This window comes from Aythya fuligula, chromosome 4 (assembly GCF_009819795.1).
Source record: "Aythya fuligula isolate bAytFul2 chromosome 4, bAytFul2.pri, whole genome shotgun sequence".
NCBI lineage: Eukaryota > Metazoa > Chordata > Aves > Anseriformes > Anatidae > Aythya > Aythya fuligula.
In genome coordinates, this window is record NC_045562.1 from 18,460,464 (window position 1) to 18,482,528 (window position 22,065).

Here is a 22,065-nt window from a genome sequence, read left to right on the forward strand (position 1 = left end):
TTTCATATTTCACATCTCTCTATTCTATATTTTCTGTTTAGTGTTCTACAGCTTTTTGTGATAAATTCAGAAGTAGCAGAGTAAAGTAGGGGTTTTGGCAGTCCTTTTCTTGCAATAGTATTGCTCTTGCTAAAAATGATGCCTGGGAATTTGACTGTGCTTGAGCAGGGGGGTTGGACCAGATGACCTCCAGAGGTGTCTTCCAACCTCAGCCGTTCCGTGAATCTGTGAATTGATTTTGCTATCTCTCAAAGAAATGCTTTAGCTATTAGCAACAGTAGTGCCAGTGACCTATACTCTCTAGGCATTCCCTAGCAATCATTACAAAAAAGAATCTTTCTACTTCTTTTTGAAACTGTGAGAATATTCCCTTGTGACCATATCTTGCCTGTCTTCCTTCCTTCATCCACAAATAGGGAGGTTTAATGTAACAATTATTCCCTTTCTATTCAGGGAACAGACAAATTATATAAACACAGTTTCAGCCAAAACCATGCTTTATTTTTTGCAGCTACACTAAGTACACTTCAGAATTTGTTAGGCTTCATCTCTACAGTACTAAATAAAATACTATACTTCTGTAAATGTAGAAAGCAAGCAAGAGATAGTATGTAGTAAAACCATTTTACTGGGTAAAATAAACCCAAAGAAATGTATTTGAAATATTAGTACTTAATACTAGTTCAATAATTTTTAAAATAATGTCCATATTAGAGAAGGATTGAAGCATCTGGTTTTAGCCCTGATGACTACAAAGCAGTAAAAAGCTGGTTTAGGTGAAATCCTTCTACTTTTTCCTAATTGAAAAGCCTGCAACTTAAATTTTCCAGGCTAGCTATTAATCAGAGAATAGGCTGCAATTTGAATTTGAACTTCATAATCTGAGGACATACAGGCACTTAGGGCAATGAAATAGCCTGTTACTACTCCATGTATACTCACCTGAGACTTCCAGGATGGGTACCAGTTAATTGCAAGGACAGATACCTTCTAGGAAAAGACCTATTTAATTGCAGTTACTATTCAATGGCTGTTAGATAGCAATGGTTTCTGCATATTATTAATCTAGGCAGGATTCAAAAGAAACCTTGAGGTAGGATCTTCTTCTCCCCTGCAAGGTTATATGCTGAAGCAAGAATATAAGTACTATAAGAAAAACTTATTGAGTCATTCACTTAGAGTCACCAAGAGTTAAAATTCAGTGTTGTTTCAGAGAAAAATAGTGAGAAATTTTCATTATTAAAAGGAAGAAAAAAAGATAAATTTCAAAATTTTTACATCCAGCAGAAACTCTGCATGTGTAATTGCCCCTGGCTGTTAACAGTAAATGCAAATCTGTGGAAACTGCAGCTCAAGCTGTGTTTTCAGCTGTAGGATGTCGGAATGCTGATGTAATAACCTAGAAGTCCCAGATGAACTTTTCTGGATGACTTCTGAAAGACACTATGTTTTCAGTTTGAGGAAACCTTAAAAAATGACCTTAAATCTGTAGTCAGAGGAGGAAAATAAGAGGATGAAAATAATAAAATAATAGGAGGAAAAATATAGCATTCTTAGTGAGCTAAGTTAGTTCAAAATTTTGTACTGTAGTAACTTACTATTTTTGTTTATGCTTTATTTTTAAGGATGCCAATCAGAAACCAAAAAGTCAAATTCAGAGTGTCAGCATGATTCATAATTTGTAGAGATAAGTTATCTGGAAAGATGATCCTTGGCTAGATCAATACAGTGCCTGTAAGCTTTGTAACCTGTTGTTCTGAGTTAGCAGATTGTACTGGATCTGGCTGGTGTAGAGCTAATTTTCCGCCTCTCTTTTCTTCATCTATTAAACTATCTTTATCTCAATGCATAAGTTTTCTTGCTTTTTTCTTTCTTATTCTCTTCTCCATTCTACCAGGGAGAGCAGGGGAGTAAGAGAGCTGTGTGGGTGCTTAGCTGCTGGCTGGGGTCAACTCACCACACTGGTAAACTACTTGTAAGCACTACATCATTGCTGTACCCTGAGGTGAGGTAGTACAACTCAGCTCATATCCAAGAAATGTCAGTTCCCAGGGTGTGAGAGAGGATTAGTGCTGACAACTTGTGCTGTATGACTACTTCAACAGTGACCAAAATCTCCCTCAAAATCTGTTAAATGCACAAAACAGCTGAAGAAAATAAATTTAAAAAAAAAAAAAAAAGCCTACCAAAGCCACAGCACTCCATTGGAGGCAACATGTGTTTAAGTGGTGGTGCTACATTTTCCACTGAATCACACAACACTAAACATTGCTAAAGGAGTCAGTCAAACGGCTTTTAGGAGTTCTTACCTTTGAGAGTTTCTTGAGTTTTCTTCGACTAAAAATCAGATTTTTGGTCATGCTATATGAGTAACAACAAATGTACAGTCATCTTCATAAAAGCTACACACACACACACACACACACACACACACACACACACAATAAAAACAACCCGCAAAGCCAGAAAGACAAAGAATAAAACTGAATTTATTATGATAGCACTACAAAAAACTTTTCTAGCCATGAGGATTCTTCAGCATGTTATGACATACACCTATATAAAATGATTTTGATGTTTTATTGGTATGATGTCCTATTAATGATACAAATCAGCATTCTGTCAGTGTAACACCTCCCTAAGGTCCTTTAGGAATTACTACTGAATTTCATTTTTCACTTAGCCAGCTACGTGGCATACATTTATTAACAAAATGGAGCTTTGGTAGAGCTGCAGTGAACTATGTTCACCCTTCAGGCAAACAAGCCCCTCAAAGCTCAAGAGTTTTAGCTCACAAGCTGTCTGCTTGTCTTGCAAGTTTGCTTCTTTCTGCAAACCTAAAAGCACTCAACAGGCTCACATGGAAGGGATTGCCTAAAGGAAATGTGAATATTTCAACAGTGAACCACTGGGATGCTTCCACAGTTGAAAAGAAAGGCATCAACAAAATCCTTTCAGACGTGTCTTGGAAGGATATCACAAATCATAGTATTTAAATTATTTTTAGAAGAGGAAGTGTGAATGAAGATGAGGTATAGATTAGTGGCTGGGTCAAAAACACTATGGCAGAAGAACACACGCTGAATACAAAGGACAAGGTCTGAAAAGAGCAGTCGAAATCATCAGAGAGACTGCTTTGGAGAAAAAGCTACCATTAAGAAGCATACTTTCAGGCTGCCCTAGTCACCATATACTTGAGCAGGACTTGGTGAAAAATGCTCAGATGTACCAAGAACCTTTTTTTTGTAGAAGCTGGAAGGAAATAGTAGAGATTTAATTAGCACTAAGTAAACACAGAGTCAGAACAAGATGGGCTGGAATTTTCAGTTACAGAAGGATGCTCCTTCTGGGAGCTGAGGATTCTGACACACCACTCATTTGGGCAGTAAAGTTGTATTTTTAAGGAATGTTAAATGGATGTTGTGTAACCCAGTCAGGGCTGCCTAGATTTAAGAGTTAGTCCTTTTAGATACCAGCAAGTCTGCATCAGCCAGATGTGATCATCCAAACAGTGTCAGGGAATTATGGAAAGATTTAGGTGCCTTATGACAGTCAGACTACAGCTTGTTTCTTGTAAGAGCTGGTAGCCTCAGGATCAAGTATTTCTGACCTGCAGAGTTCACAAGTAAACTACAACTGCAGCATCAGCAGATGTAGTGGAACAGATAGAATTTATTAGGAAACAGCATTTTGAGAAAGATACTGTTGAAATTGCATCACACACTAGGTCAGGAGAAAATTTCACAGCAAGCATGGGGAGAATGGGAGATAAAACTGTATACTGAAGACAGTGGCTGAAATCAGTGGGAGTGGATGACGGTGCTCAGCTTGAAATATACCTAGGGGATCAGGAGTGAGCAGAAGACAGGGGAGGGGAAAGAGCAAATTTATTCACAGAAAAGAAGGTGTGAAGATAAGAATGAAATAAGTGATCTTATCTCACCTTTCCTACATGGAACTGGATTAGCAATAACAAGATCACTTGTGGCAATTTTTTAACAAATCCAATCTCAAAGAAATCTAGCACTCCATGACAAACAAACTACAAAATCAAACCTTCCAATGACAGATTCTACAACCTATACAGATGTTTTTTCATGTTTACCCATGAAAGTGATTTTTTTTTTTTCATGTCCAAGTCTTCTTTCCCAAGTGTCCCCCTGCAAGGACTAGAAAGACTTGCTAAAAGACTTCTCAGAAACTGAGGAGAGGAGGGAAGGCCAAGATTCTTGTTGGAACATGCAGAGGGATAAGATAAAGAGATATTTGAATGCTGTGTTTTTCTTTTTGTTGTTGTTTTTGTTGTTGCATCTCATACTAGTCATGGAGAAAAAAAAGTACTTAAAGCTCTACAAGTATGTTAAAAATTGAATGTGCACCATAGTGGCTTAAAAAGCTGATATTGAATTCCCAGGTGATAGTAAGGAAAGATCAGATGCATAGATTTTCTGGAACTGGCAGATTAGATCTAAAACACTTAAATCTGTGTGTCTCATTTGCCTTTTTGATCTTACTATATTTTTCCAAAATTTCTTTTATGCAGGAAACAGAAGTATGGACAGTGCAGCTGATTTTTCTGCCTCGATTTCTGTGGTGATCTGTTATCCACGCAGCACCATATGACATAGATTTTGCAAGTAATTCATACTAGTATAACAGAAAAACTGCAAGAGTTATGCTACGTTTCCTCACAAATCATCAGCCTGGCAGGATCACTACATAAGTGAAAAGCCATTTTTTTGAATTGCTGTAGTTTGTGTCCTGCTGTGTAAGCAATCTTCTTCCTTAAAGTTATAATAACTTCCTTCATAAAAACCATTGTCTTCAAAACGTTTGTTTTATATAGACTATAATTTTAAGAGGGGGAGAAGAAAACAATTTTATTTATTTATTTATTTTTTCCTCCAGTAATTAGCTGTAATGAAATTTAAGCCAATGACATAGTCAACTACCATCAGCTAACTAGGCCTCCTGTTGAAATCCTAGTGATCTCATTCCCAAGTCCATTTTACATATATACAGGTACCTTGATAATTGTCTTCAGTATTTCTGTTCAATTAAAGAAGATCGACTTTGCAATACTTATTTCATGTATGTGTTAGAACCGTGTTCTCTGTGCATCTGGCATTTCTTTTTGCATTTTCAATAGTTAAACTTCAAAAACTATTAGTTAACTACAGATTTCATCTCAGGACTTACTTCAAATTGTTTAAGTGAATCATTATACTTCATACTTCGGTTGTGTGAGTTATATAGTTGGGCAGTGTAGTGAGGACTCAGATGGGTTGTGCTTTTGTGTAGACTTTATCCTGTGATGGCCATGTAATATATCTTAGCTAAGTGGACAATGCTAAACTGAGAAACTTTATGATACTGGTTTCCCTTACTGTATTACTGGTAATACTGATTTTTACTCAGAGGTCACATTCTTAATGTTGTAAACCTTATCTTCTTAGTCATGGAATCATTAAGGTTGGAAAAGACCTTTAAGATCATCTTGTCCAACCATTACCATACCACCAATATCACCCACTAAAACCATGTCCCTAAGCACCATGTCCAACCTTTCCTTAAACATCCCCAGGGATGGTGACTCCACCACCTGCCTGGACAACCCGTTCCAATGTCTGACTACTCTTTCTGAGCAGAAATGTCTCCTAATTTCCAAACTGAACCTCCCCTGGTGCAATTGGAGGCCATTCCCTCTAGTCCTATCACTGGTTATCTGTGAGAAGAGGCCAAACCCCAGTTCCCACAACTTCCTTTCAGGTAGTTGTAGAGAGCAGTAAGGTCTCCCTTGAGCCTCCTCTTCTCAAGACTAAACAACTCCAGTTCCTTCAGCTGCTCCTCATAGGACTTGTGTTCCAGGCCTTTCACCAGATTCGTAGCCCTTCTCTGGACACGATCCATGGCTTTGATGTCCTTGTAGTGAGGCCCAAAACTGAACACAGTGCTCGAGGTGCGGCCTTGCCAGAGCAGAATAGAAGGGGATGATCACCTCCCTGGCCCTGCTGGCTACAATATTGTTGATACAAGCCATGATGCCATTGGCCTCCTGGGCCACCTGGTCACACTCATGTTCAGGTGAGCATTGACCAACACCCCCAGATCCTTTTCCTCTGCACAGTTTTCCATCCATGCTGTTGTTTGTTTTGCTGTGGTCCCTGCACGACAAGTATCACTGTTTCTTGAAAGGTATTACTTTGTGTTTTGGTTATTTGCAACACCTATACTAAATGAACACCACAAAAGTAATGGAGGCTTAAGAAGTTATCTATAACTAGTGGTTGGAAGGGCACTCATTGGGAGTGGAAAAGTGTGTTTTACCTCATTAAAACCACAGGTTAAGTAAGCATCAGAGCAGTCAGACAACTGATTATTCTGGTTCTTATTCAACCTTTTCTGTTGACACTGCACCACTTTGTAAAAACACTGAATGTCATTGGGACAAAGAGAGATATAAACACATATTCTGTATGATTTTTGAGATGAGAAGATGGAAAAAAAAAGAAAAAAAGAAAAAAAAAAAAAGAATTAGACCCCCAAGTTCAACAGTAATTCTTAGATCTGAAGAAGCAGCTGGAAAAAAGTCATATGACAGAAGTATTAGGATATTCCAGGTTATTGTAGCTACAGGAGAAGAAATTCAAATCACTGCTTCATATTCTGTAATGGATGACTTGTTTTACAAATAAATAAATAAATTTTAACACTCCCAAGACTGAGTAGAACCCACTGCTAGACTATATAGTTCTTACAGCTCTGGTGTGAAGTGTCTGAAGGCATTAAAAAATAGCAGAAAAATAGGAAATCTAAATGCTTTATAACACTGAAATATTTTCTAGAACTGGTTGTGTCAATCAAATGAATTGAACATGGCTTTCTTGTTTTATATGTGCAAAATAAGCAATGACATTGGCATGCTCTTCTAGTACAAAATCTTCCAACATAGAAGATTACAGGAAAATAATGGAAAGGAAAAAGGAAAAATAGAGGGAAATAGTGAGTTTTCTACTCTGGTGACTAATCATATAACGTTAGGACTGTAACTAGAACAGAAACCACCACATCCTCTAACTGTGACTCTTTCACCTTGACCATCTAATTGAAACCTTCTGCATCTATAAATAAATCATAAAAGTCTCCTATCCATATTACAAGATTCTGAAAGCTTCCAAAACTAATTGTCCCTCTGTTGGGAAACATATGAAAATGATAAGTTTTTCCAGCAATATTTTGGTCAGCCTGTGAGTTGGTTTTGAGAGGTGGTGTAATCTCCCATTATGCATTTCTCAGGAGATTTGCAAGCAGAAACTACATGGTTTAGAAAGGGATATTATATGACTGGTGAAAATGTTATGGGAATATTGCCAAATTGGGGATTAAATTATAAAAAAAAAAAAGGGGGGGGGAGAGGGACAGAAGAGAAAACTGCAACTGGAATATTATATTCTATTTGAGAAAAATTGAGAAAAGACTCAAACTGTTAAATCTTAATTTAAACTTTCTGGAAAAATACTCCCCCACTTTTTTTTATTATTATTATTATTTTATTTTATTTTATTTTTATTTTTTTTATTTTCCTGTGAACAATCTCTGGTTTTCCCAAACAAATCATAATACCAGTCATTAGAAGTTAACTGGTATTCTGATTCCAACTACTAGGAAGTCATAAATGTAAGCGTTAGTTGTATGGTAGGTTGCTACTACTTCAATGGAAGTTAATGCAAGATTTGTCACTTAAAAATCCAACTCCAAGTCTCCCTGGAAATTGGTTACATTTTTGCTTACCACTTAAGTGATGTAGCATCATGTAATACCGCTATGCTACTTTAAAAAGAGAGATTGTTCTAGTTGTACCTTTCACATGCTTCTTTCTTCATTAGAAACAGACTTTGGGATATTTACTGAGGATGAAGTTTTGACACTACTGAGATTTAAAAAGGATTGTGCTCAGCGTGAAGTCTTCAAAATAATCTCAGCCCTCATACAGTGAAAACGTAGAGTGATGGTGTAGATGATGGTGTATCTATCCCACTTAAGATATAGAAAGAAAAGGAGCATGTAAAGTGGCTTGTTTATCTTTGTTCTCTCTTGAGATTTACTTTATATTCTATTGATTTTATATTGTGCTGATGCTAAACACAGCTCAGCACTACCATCCATTCTTGGATATTTTTGCTTGGTAATACTTATTTTGGTCAGGATGAAAATTCTACCTGACTCTTCAGAGCTAAGTAGTGATTATCAAGAATTTGAAAAGTCCTCAGGTCCTGATTCAGGGCTTGATTCTCATGGAGGACTTCAGATACCCTGAAACATGCTCAAAAAACAACACAATGATGCGCAAGCAATTTAAGAGACTTTTGGACTGTGTCAAGAGCAATCTGCCCAAGTTATCACAGGGAGAACATCTGCATACTAGGGAATCCATTGTAAGAACTCTTGAATATGGGAACTGGTGGGATTTCTCTTGCTGAAAGTATTCAAGATGTGGCTTGACAGGGCCCTGGATCTGATCTAAGGTCTTACTTTGATCAGAAGGTTGGACCAGATGATCTCCAGGTGTCCTTTCCAATTTAGGCTACCCTGTCATTGAAGTTATGATGCTTTACTTTTCCTTTATGCTGAACTAATGTCATCTACACAGATCAATGAATTTCATGAATTTCTTCCTGGCCATGCACAATTTTCAGGAAATCATAAGAATCAGAAGGCTATTCCCACTGTCAGGCCATGAAATTAATAATTTATCACTGAATATTTCTGTGTAATTTGTTCTATGTAATTTTGTTAGTGTATTAACAGCTGCCTAATGGCAAGAATGTGCAACTATTTGTTTAGAAATTGTGTAGTTATTGTTATTATCTGACAAATAAAATACTTTTTTTTTTTTTTTTTCTGGCTACAAATAGTTGCATATGCTACTGATGTTGTATATCTATGTTCATGATTTATATCTCATCAAAATCTGTGTTGCTTGATAGCTTTACCTAATGGGGGTGATTATACAGTAAAGAGATAAAAGCAAGTGGTATAGATGCTGCCTGCTGATTTTCACATAACCATAATCTTTTCATTATTAAAAAACAAACACACACACCCAAAACACCTCCCTGACACTTTATTTCAGGAAAACAAACAAACAAACAGAACTTTCTGTACTTAGTGATATATTTCTATGAGCACTGAACCTTAGTAGGTATCTTGATGTAGTCAAATTTTTATTCTTCACAATTTCTCAATCTATTAAAAATATTATTTATTTATTTATTTAAAATGTCTCAATTTATTTAAAATTATTAATTTTAAATAAATTAAAAATAAATTAAAAACAGTAAAATATTTAATATCATATTTATGGTACACTAGTTATTCTGAGGCCCATTAAAGAAAGGTTAGGTAAGTGATGCAAAGTAGAAAACTTTATTCACAATACGTCTAGACCTACACTGATTTGACTTGGAGAAATGAATATCTTTAGTGAATAGGAATATCTTCAGTGAACAGGACACCTTGATATGTGGTTCACTTTTTGCTTTACTGAATAATTATTGAGATGGTTGGTATTTTGTAGACCTTTCTGATTTACGCTGCCACAGAGAGGTCCATGCAAACAAAAATAAATGCATGATCCAGATTCTATGGAGGCCAAAGCTGAAACAGGAACCATATACACTTTGCTCTCTTTTATTTGAAAAAGCAGCTCCTTAGAATAATATGTGTGACAGTTGGTTAAAGATGACAAGTGCATACCACTTGATCACTACATACTAATTCAGCAACTAAAGCAGAATTCATGTTAGTGGGGTTTCATTACACCAAGTGATTATAATTTAAAATAAAATTGTACTACTAATTTATATTTTGTGTATATGTAGTAAGAGAATATTAGGGCATCTTCTACATGTTCTCTTGATTTCAGATCACTGAAGTAGCTCCAGGATTACTACTAGTACTTAATGATACACTGCAGCACAGTACATTAAGGAGATTTTATTGACTTCAGTTATAGATAAAGTGAGATAAAATAATCAGAAGATGATGACAGAAAGAAAGGTGAATGTAGCCGAACACTAAACTCTTAACACATATTGCAAATCAATATTGTTTCAAATTAAACACTTATAGACCAATCATTCAATGATTAATAAAGCATAGACATCTTACAATTAATTCTCTGAAAAATATAAAAATACCTTAATACTGATAAATTACTATCTCCTTTACAGTTCCTGGTTGATAACTGTACTATTTTAGTACAAGAATATTTATTGTGTACAAAGTATTATTTCAATTCAGTAAATAATGTACAATTCAATTATACATATCAGCCCTTCTCTCTTTCCTCAGAATATGGCAGGAAAAGTCTTTAACATTTTCCTTTATTGCAGTTAAATAATACACCATGGTTACAGTATAACTCCTAAATTATGAATAGCTAACTCTGTCAACACATGAGTTGATGTGAAACACTTCAGGAGACTGATTATTTTTTTTCCTCCTGCACTTTCAGATTTCCTTTTCACTTCAGCATCACTATAAATGTTTATATTGCATGCAGGTAACTTCTTTCAAGTCTGGAACTTAGAGGCAGCAGAAAAGCAACAAAACTGTTGTTATTTAGGTATTTCCAGAAGCATCCAGGATATAGTGTTGTCTCTTATGCTGGTAGACATCTTGGCTTGTCATTAGCAGCTGCAAAATGTCTTCATTTTGTGATCTTCTTTCTGCAATGCCTCTGCAAGCTCCTCAGAGCCTGCCTTCTTTAAGCAAGCTCCAGCCCATGTCTAGAAGTGGCAATTTTCTTTCCATGTGCCATCTGCTGTATGAGTAAAACAGTAGCCCAGATGACATCACCACATGCTTGCAGTCCCTTAAATCACACGGGAATTACATAGGTCTTAGATGTAGAGCCTGTTCTTCAGAGATGCTTATATCAGTCTATCAGCATTAAAGCACTTTTAATTTACATGTCAAATAATTTCATTTGAAGTTATTATTTACTTATTTTTCTCCTTCTAGCATCTTTGGCCAAAGTTTCAAGTGTATTGCTGCAACCCTGAGAGATGGAAACCTGTGTTGAATATTAACTCTTAAATAGAATATTAAACTCTTTATCAATCAGGACATTTACATAATGTGTACATTGCAAATGTGTACTGTGAAATTCCTGACAAAATCAGAAAGAAATAGTGCCTTTTGAACTTGCAGCTTTCATCTATCAGAATACTGTGTATTAACATTTTTTTTTTCACTTTTTCTTCTATCTTTTAAAATAATAGGGATTTTCAATGGAAGTCATTCAGGAAAATGATTCTTAAAATTCAGGAAAATGCTTCTTAATCCTGCCTGATAAAAACCTGGCTTCAAAGAAAAAAATTACAAATTCCCTAAGAAAGCCAAACCAAACCCAACCCAACCCAAAACAAACACAGAAACAAACTTAAGACAACTCTCTCCCTCTGTTTCTTCCTTTCTTCCCCTTTCCATTTTACTTTTCACCCAGTTAACACCTTATGATACAGGATGTGAGGATGCGACTGACATTTACAGGTGTTCTCTTCCTCAGCCTGCTCAAACAATGTAGCAAGAGAAGGAATTTGTAGCTGGCAAAAAGAGCAATAGGTTATTCTCTCTATGGTATAGTTATGAAAGGAGAGAACTATTTGTTAATTACTGTGGAAATTCAAGACAGAATTTCTTTTAAAGGCGTTTTTGAAAAAAAAGTAGCCATCTGTGCCTAAGCACACTTCCCACTTATAAATACGTAGCAGCATATTTTGAGGTATGATTGAAATTCTTCTCTGTTTTACAGAATTCATTTTTTTCAACATGTTCCTCAGTGTAAACTTGGAAAAATCTACTTGTAATGCAATATAAATCATTGTGACATATGATTAATTTTGGATTAAATGACATGAGGACCAAAAGCTGATGTTTCCTATCATTAAAAACAAACAAACAAACAAAAAACAACAACAAACACCACAACCACCACCACAAATAAGAGGATCCTTGAGTAAAAACTCCAGCCTCACAAAGCATTCAACAGCAGAAAGATTTGAATCCTAGTGTGAAGTGAACTTTGAACTTTGCAGTTAGACTCTCATTTCTTAGTGCCAGAATAGTTGCACTTTTGCCACAGGAGATATCCATTCACTCTGGCTTGCACTAAATTTTGGGCAGGCTGTGCGTAGAACCCCTGGTGCTCAGGAGGTTGGTTTGTGCTCTTCTGCTCACAAGGCACAGCATGGAGCGACTCAGGCTTTCAGCTCTAAGGGCTTCGATGAAGCTAAATATTGTCATCCACTTGTATTTCCTTTGATAAAGCCTGTGACAATGTGTACTATATTAAAACACAGTTCTTTTCTTTGTCATGCCTGAGTAGGTGCACTGACTCACTCTCGCTGGATAATGTCATCAGACCACATTCTCGCCATTTTCACTGTCTGACTTCGTGCCTTTCTTGTCTGGTGCAGAAACACACATTTCTGAAAGCTCTGGTAATATAATAACCTAGGATACAAGTATCAAACTCTTCTTCTAGCTTTGCTAGGCCAATTGGAGTGAGAATGACACCGATCTCTAAAATAAGAGCTGTATGTATAGTTTGGCAGAGAAACATTTTGCTGCAGGATGTATTTGATTTCAAGATGCTTTTCCACGTCACCAGAAAATTGGGATTGCATTGTTTTGGCAAGTTGAGTTGATCCAGAATTATGTGTGATGGGTGGAAGAAGACAAAGTAATTTCTTTACCAATATTGAAAGAACATAGTATAAAGAGAGAATGAAAAGCAGTTAATGTGTCAAGAAATAGAGCTGGATCCTCTGTTGGTAGAAATAAACTTACTTCACTGATTTAGATGAGGTCTGTCTGATTACTTTAGCAGTGAAACCCACTCTTAAATGGAGATTCTTATTTAATTTCCTTGCATCATACAGAATAATTGCCTAGGGATCTCAAAGTGCCTCTATTAAAAGCCTGGGAATTAGTGAAGAGGAAAAAGTTTGCATATTCTAGCTTATCTCCCTGCCAATACAGATTTTGTCTCCATGGTATGGCTTCTAAGTCCTTGTCCAGCTGTACTGGACACTGCACTGCATTTCATGTGTCATTTGCTTCTGAGACAGGAAAACTGCGCCAGACACAAAATTAAAGATTATTGGCAATAAGATTCTTTCCTAGTATTAATTACATATATATATATAAATCATTTACATCACTGTAGCATTTTTCTGTCATACTACTTCTCCTAAACTGCTGACAAGTAGTTTTATTCTCATTTTATCCTTATACAAATCCAGTTTTAGTTTTATTTATTTATTTAACGGTGGAGATGTTAAATAATGGAGTTACGTGAGTTCCTTGCTTGTGTCCAGATGGGAGGGTGAATATTACATACTCTAATCCTGTGTATGCACAGCTGCCTGATATACTTTCACTGGAACACGAGAATAATCAGCTTGCATTGATAGATTTGTTACACCTTGATATATCTGTGTGTTTACAAAACATTCAGTATCATGCGGTAATGTAATCAAAGTCCTCTATTTCTCTTAATATCTTTATGGAAGTCATGAAACAAGAAAATACCTAAAAACTTCCTCTGGGGCTTCTTGCTTACTGATCCCTGAGTTTATACTCATTACTTCTTATCAGCATCCTTTGTTTGTAGTCCATCTGAAATCATATTTCACATGGCAGTGCTTCCTGATCTAATGTTGTAATATTTTGCTTGGAGACCTTTGGTAAACCTACTTAAGATCTTGATATAGTTTGGCTACTGCGTCCCCTCCAGCTATTATGTTTTCACTTGTAACATTATAAAGCAGTAACGCTTCTCTGTCATGATTATTTGTTTTTGAACACTTATTTCTTCAGCCTAAGAATTTGTTATTCTCCAGATGTTTGCCTATTTTTAACTCACAATGCTGGTTCTGGTTTTTAATGGGGATACAAAGAAAACCAGATTGCTCAAGATCAGCAGTGCATCAACTCAAAGTTGTTATTTCCCTTTCTTTCTCCATACGCCAAGTCTCCTCATATATCCGTTGTATCCTCCGTGTATCCATTACTCTTCAAATATGATGGCAATCGTTTAGTAAGTTTGTTAATCAGCATCCTTGAACCTTAGATACATACATGAGCTAGTACCTGTGATTTGCTGATAGCTTTTGTGTCCTTTCCTGCTCTACCTGAGGCCCCCACTTCTTAACATGTTAACAATTCTCTTTTCACCCCTAGTAGGTGAAAATAATAATTTGAGCTGTTATTTTTTCCTGTGGCCTCTGACTTTGACAAATTCTCTATAGAATCAGTACTGACATCAACACTTTCCCATCTTATTTCTTCTGTTGTCCTTCTCCCTTCCCCACAGCCTCTGACCTTTCCTGGATAAAGCACAAATAATTTCTAGATTCTTTAAGTAGTTAAGAATTTAGTAGTTATGTTGATCTGTTAGGGTAGCTTTATCAGCTTTGCAGATCCTTCTGCTATGTAAGACATAGTTTAAGAAAAGCACCTGTAGAAACAGACCTTAGAGACAAAAAATGTCTTTGCTACAGTCACAGTCTGAACAAACTGAACTTCTCTTGATCCTGAACCACCTCTCATAGCTCAGCTACATCAGTGTTCTCCAGGGAGCCCTATCAAGGCTCACAGAAGCTAAATCTTACCTGAAGCCTCTTACTTCTGTTCCTTTAAATGCAGTGCTCCAGAAGTTTATCATATCCTCCTTTTTAATATGAACAGTGAGCAGTGTAAAATAACTTCCTTTCAATAACCTTGAGTGACTCTGCTTTGCTGATTCAGTTGTGCACTGATGTTCATATTTGCAATTGTTCTTATAGTTGCTTATAGTTCCAAATTTTTATGGTATGTCCACCAAAACAAGGTTATGCTTAACACAAGCTTCATCTCCACTGTATACTCTTGGTTTGTCTTACGCTGTGGTTACACAATGGTTTCACCCATTTGTAGGAAAGCGTTTTTTCAGTATGCATAGTATTTGGGAAAATACAGGTGAAGTGTGATTTATGTGGTAATGATCAGTACTAATTTATATATTGGTAATTGAAATCAAGACAATCTGAATATCAGATGAAAAAGTCATGAGCTGTGTTGCTCTGACTGTGATTTCAGTCTGGATTTGAATTTTTCCATTACGTCCTCTAGCCTTGGAATAATGAGCACTTCAATATACACATAAGTACAAAGGAAAATAACAAAAAATATAGTAAAAATACGTGGGAAAAATGTTTTTTCAAGGACAGGAAATTATTTGACAAAGCTATAGGTAATTTTAATGACTAAGAAGTCATTAGGCCCAAAACAAATGTTACCTGAGAGAGCCCAGTAAAATCATTAGTAAATTTACTCCTAGCATTTTGAAGACAGTATTTTATTAGTGAAGCCTTCAGCTTTCATTGTTTGTAGAGATATATTCTGTACAAGTCAATATTTGCTTTCAACAAACAGTGAAGACACAGAAAAATAATTCCAACCACAAATGACATTAAAAATATTCTGCATAATGTTATATTAATTATCTTCATAATTATAGCCATACTAGATGGCCTGGTGCTTTTCAAGGTACAAAATCCAGAAGGAGTCTGGTTTCTGGAAGACAGAGAAATAGATTGCTATAAAGATGGGTGACATAACATGGGTGGAAGCTCAGATCCTCAGGGTTGCTTCACAGACTGATGTGTTTTAGGGGTGTATGGAAAGGAGAGATATCTTTCAGTAAATATATGCTTGCCAGAGGCCTTCACTAAGGATTACATTTTTGTAGCTCACAGCTATCCTTGAGCCCCTGAGGAAACGTGCTTATGCTTTGCCCCACAGAGATACATTTACTCATCTTGAGCAAGCTGCTCATGGGACTCATTACTGTAAGCAGGAGAAAAATGTTGACTCCTGTCCCCTGTGCACTGCTTTTAGCCTGCTTATATCCGATGTCAGAATCAGACTCTTTGTCTCTCCATCTGGGTAAAGAAAAAGGATTCCACTGCACACATGAAGTATTAATGGCTCATTGTATAGCAATAAATACCTACTAAGGATATATTTATTATATATACATTTATATATATACACTATTAATACATTCATCTGGTCTTGAGCAGTCCTTTTAGTCAAGCAAACCAGAATATACGTGACTCAGCACTGAGTCTTAGTAAACAAGTCACAAGAAGATCCTGGGGCATATTAATTTGCTTTATTTCATTTACCTAAATCAGGCAATGATAAATCTATGTTTAGATTTAGATTTAGAATTAGGTTTTAGATTTAGAATTGCAAGGAGGAAGATAAAGACATTAAAAACCCTCAGCAGTTTTAGAATGACTGAGGCCTTGGTTCAAAACCTAGAACCTGACCATGTCTCTCATTTGACAGGAAAAGCCTGAAGTATTTTGAGGGCCATTTTGGCTGCACCTATCAGTGGTAAAGAGAATAATCACTGAATCCTCCAGCCCAGAAAGTTACTTGGGGAAATGAAAGGATTTAGATGGAGAAAAGGAGACAGGTTATTTGTTTGGTTCTCTAATCCTTGTAGGTTTGTTAGGATTAATATTATAAGATCCTGGATAAAAAATAAAGCTATAGCAGTAGGGTCTGATGATCTGTTTTTCATTCATTAAGAGGGTTTCCCTGACTTCAGCTGTAAAGTAAATTTAGGCTTTGTGTCTGCTCTGTTGGAATCTAAGCCCTCTAGCTTAGAAAATAATGAACTAATGTGAACGCTACTGAAGACCAGCAGATAGAGAGAAACGATGTACCCTGATTGCAATCAGAATCACGAATTAGAAATTGATGTACTGCAGAATATAAAAGTAGGTATTCAGTAGTAAATCAGATGAGAGGAAGTTTATGATGGCAGTAATGATTAGCTTGATTTTATTTTTTTTTCTCATGACTCTTACCCAATAAATCACTGTATATTACCAGCCAGATATATTTTCAGAAATGTAACTCACATTTGGCTAAATGTAGGATAGTAAGGAAGTTTTCTTCAGTTTTCGTTTGTTTCTGTGTTTGAAATCTTACTACCTTTGAATAAACATTAACAAAGACAAAGAAAAATATGAGTTTACTTGTAAAAAAAAAAAAGGGAAGAAGCTTCTGAGTAATTCTGATATTTATAAAGAATTAATCATACACTGACATTTCCAAATTGGAAAGTATTATTGACTTAGAATAGCAGATATACATAGCAAGAACTCCTGAATATCATGCATTTGTTCAGAAATCTAAATAGAGATGGTAAAATTGCTTTCAGGTCATTGTCATTTTTAAAATACATTTAAAAATCATCTGCCTACCAGTAGAAAGGATGATGACTGCAGAAGGCTGAGCCACTGCTGTGTGGTCATGCAGGAGAGTTCACATGGAGTTGGTATTATCAGCTTCCACCTGTCCTTTCTGCAGCTGGTTGCACTTGTAGAGGCAGAATTGAAAATACACTGACTCTGCAGCCAGCTTGGCACATGTATGCAGAACTCAATTGGTTTTAGTTTACACTAATATGCCACATGAACTAAAATAGCTAAAGAGCTGCCATAAACTTACTTCAAGTCATGTTATCTAGAACTGGGTTTAGCAAATTCCTGAATTGCCATGGAATGATTATTTTGCGCTTATAGGGATACACCTTTGGTGCAACAGAGAATTTTCCCTCAGTGCCTCATGAATGCACCTAGTCATGTTAGCATTACTCAAGGAATCCACAAACTTTCAAAGAAAGGGAGTTCAATCCACATATTTGATTGTAGTCATGTCTATCTACCCTACAGACCCATCAGTATCTTTTGTTCTTTCAATGCTGTGTACAGAAAAATTGCCCATTTATTTTCTAGTCCTGAAAAGTGGGTACTGAGAACACACTCACAAAACTATTGAATTATCCTATTTCTGGGAATGTGTAACTAGGACCATCACTTTCCTTGGCCATCTTAAACCTGGAATGATCATGCTGACATAAGAGCTCAGAATAAAATATTTCAGTCTGTCTTATTGCATCAGTGTTCATATACTAAGACTTCTCTGGTAGATTAAATGAATCACTGGCAGCCAGTGTTTGTCATGAGGTTTTATTTTCACATTGTATAACATAGACAATTATACATATATATTATATAATTACATAGACATATGGAATACAGCAGCTATTCAAAACAGATGAAAATTGTCCATATAGGAGGAGTGTTAAAAAAGACTAAATAAATGAGTCTACTTTTTATGATTCTAATGTAGTTTTATTTGCATTTTGCTGTCATATACTTGTGAAGGCTTCTGGTGTGATAGACATACCAACATCATGAGGTTATCAAGTAGCATAAAACAGATTATCTAATAGTTCAAAAACAAGACATACATGACATATTAAATTAGTTTTGATTTGCTGAACTCTACCACAATTATGCTATAGCCAGAAATCAAATTTTTAATGGCATGATACGACACTTACTGAGAGATTTACTTGAGAAATTTTGGTGCACAAATTTTTCATGACTAGACTTATATTGAAATGGATCTGTTCACCTGAGGAAATACATACATGTTTAAAAAAAACAAACATAGTATGTAGATGTGTCAAGGTAAAACTGACTTTGGCGTACTAAATAGAAAAGACTGACTTTATACCCTATATTTCTTTCTTCAAACCACAGACATTATTTAATTGTATGGTATACAGGCTGACAAATACTTCAAGTCTACAGCTTTCCTGAATAAAGAATGTAAATTCACAGGGATCATGACACAGTCATGTCTTACCTTTCACAAATATTTAGGCTCTTCTGCAAATCTAAAGACAGAATGTAGTGTGGAAAGATCGTAGTCATCTAAAATAAAATGGTAAAAAACAAAACTTACTAGACCCTTTTCTGTCATTGGGTAATATGACTGAACAGAACGTTGCCATCAACCCAAGCTTCACAGCCACAGTAGTTATATCGACTTTGCTATGACAGTACTTCATTTTTATTGATTACACCTGTGATGAATTTGGCATGTGCAGTTTAAATGTGATGTTTGAGTGTGTTTTTGAAAACTCAAGTGTGTGCTTTATATGTTTTGAGATCATTATTTCAGATAGCTCTGAGCAGCAGGAGATAAACAAAACCAATTTCCACCTGTCGGGAAACACATTGTGTGGCCTGTCTGCACTGGCCTATTTTGCTCTCTCTGTTATGTTAGGTTTTTTAGATCCAGGCTTTAGTTTTTCTGCCAAAATCTGTTTCTCCTTCATGACACACAGGACTCTGCTCAGCTACTCTCTTTCTGTTAAATTATTTTTAAGAAGGAGAAAATACATTTTGAGATACTTTGGTGACGGTCAATAGAAATAAACTTTGAGGTAAGACAAACAGCTATTCAACAGACTTGCTTTGAATAGCTGCTCTCAATCCCTTCTCAATGGAGTATTGCTGAATTCGAGGGGAATTAATGTGGGGTAAGTTACTAAATGATAAAAACAAGAAATTGAAATGTATTCCCAAGTACACTAGGACAGGTAATTATGCTTACGTAAAAAAGTGCAATATTTGGATCTAGTAGTAAGTAGCTACTCAACTTACTTGAGGAGCTCTAGTTGAGCATTCCATATCTGGGTCTATCCTGATCTGGTTGCTGGGTTGCATGGACCCAGACCACTGAGTCCATGAATAGAAAATGTCCATGTTGTCTTCACTGCTAAGAGAAATGGTACTTATTCCTTTCTTAATGTTCTCTGATAGAGCACTTAGGTATAGACTTCCTTTTCCACTGTGGAAATGGGACAATGGGTCCCATTTCCCAACATCTATGACCAAGGCTGTCCTTTAAAGCACATCAGATCAACCTACCCTCCCCTGGCACAACACCTTCATTAGCCATCTATGCTAGGTTTCCCTGAAGGCAGCCAGCAGCTGGCAGCCAGCAAATGCAGACAGAGATTGCATAGGATTCTGAAATGCTATTTCTCTCAGTAGGGTGAAAAATAGACCCAGACTAAAAGTGGGTCTTGTATATGTTTCCTTGTCTGTGTTTCCTCTTTCCTTTTGATCTTTGAGGACAGATCTCTGGGATCTTTCCTCAATAAGCTCATGCTTTGTGTCCCAATTCATGTTATTTTTTCTACATATCTCGTGTTGCCTAGCATAAGCTGATATGCCAAGTAAGCTCTTAAAGTGCAGTGTGCTTGTCCTCTTTCTTTCACCTATGTATACAAATGTACACATATTGCAGGAAAATAAGATGACAAGGCAAGAGAGAAAAATATACATATAATTTTAAATACAGTTTTGCATAAAGCTGTATATTCTTTTGTATCTGAGATCTATATGTAGTTTTCAAAATTTAAAGGTATACATGTACTGTATTTTGTAAAGTCAAAATAAGAAGAGTTTCTGTCTTTTACGACAGCATGATGTCCCTGAACTTTCTGATGCTTGCTTTTGGCTGTCATATGTGATCTTGACTGGGACAGGTATAAAGAATTTTTCTTTCAATGAGACAATATTTTATTTTTCAAATCCTTAAAGAAAAACATTGTAAATTGCCACAGCTACAAAATATTTTGAGCTAGAATATTAGATAGTGTAAATGAACATGAGTCCTATGATTGTAATGTAACTCGTGATTTTATGAAGTAAATACAGAGATTACTGCACATAGATGTCTTTGAACTTTTTTTTTTCACTAGTTGTCTTTGTAAAGTATTTAATTTAGAACTTAAATAAATTTCTCAACCTCTTTGAGCACTGCCCTGATAAATACACATTTCAGTAAGTGCTGGAAACTTCACGTTTAATTTGACACAAAACCTTCTATGAGTTTCCCAGAAAAAAAAAAGTCCAAAGTTAGTCCAAATTTATAGTCCAAAATTACAGATGCTTGCAACTGTTTAAAAGTTATTGCCTTCCCTTTGAATTGCATTCTGAATTGCATTCTGAAGCCATTCTTATCTGACGTTACTTAGAGGATTTTCATTGAATGACCTGAAATTGGTTGTACTTTTTCAAAAATTGCATTCTTTTAATAAACTTTTGCAATTAAAAGTGTATGTTTAAAGATTATCTTTGAGTGTTTGTGATAGCCTAGAAAGATAGTAATAAATGGTAATAAAACCAGAAAATTTGGGGCTGGATTTTTTTAAACTATATTTCTTATTTTTGCATTTTGTGAAACATTCTTTGTTGCCATTTAAAACTACTTAAAAATCAAGACACACAAGACAGACCAGATCGAAACAGATTTTTTGTAATGCAGAGAGCAGAGTACATTTAAAGCCAACCTGGCCCGCCCAAGCATGCCGACTGCTACATGATACAGTAGAGCTCTGTGCTGTGTGACCTGAACTGATGTTCTGAATGAGATAAATCTGGTTCCAGCAGCAAGCAGCCTGGCAATGCTAGCTTTGCAGGATGCATGACCTTGTTTTCTTAGCTAAAAGACTAAAGCAGGATGTCACACTAAGGCGGCTGTACTGCTCCCTGTACACATCCTGCCTTCCTGAAAACTGGCCTGGGTACCAATTTGTGGCATCATTTTATGTTATTTTGACAGACTGAGGGCTCTGTAGAGAAAATATATCTAGTACCAATTCTTCATTTTGGTTCAGTACTTTCTTAGGGAAAGATTTCATTGAAGTATTTATAGATTGTATGGTTGAATCATAGTTAGCTTACCTATCAATCATTTCCTACACTGGGCTCTTTTCCATCTCTGTCTGCTTCAGAGAAATGGAAATGAAGGAATAGATTCTGTGGTTTTGATCGCTTTAAATAGGAATGTCTTATCTTAGTGCCGGAATTAAAATGATTAAGTAAAAGTCATTCCAAATTTGAAAATAATTTAAAAAGGTCTTTGACCTCATAGGAGCAGGTTTCAAACTAAACATAGGACTGAAATTCTATAATTGGAAAACATATGTACAAATCTGTATAAGATTTTCAACAACTGCATTTGGCATAAGCCCTCTCTCTATGTATATAAATATATATGCTCAAATGAATCCTGTAAAATTTTATTTCTATCCTTAATTCTGATGCAGACGTTCATATGGAGATACTGGGA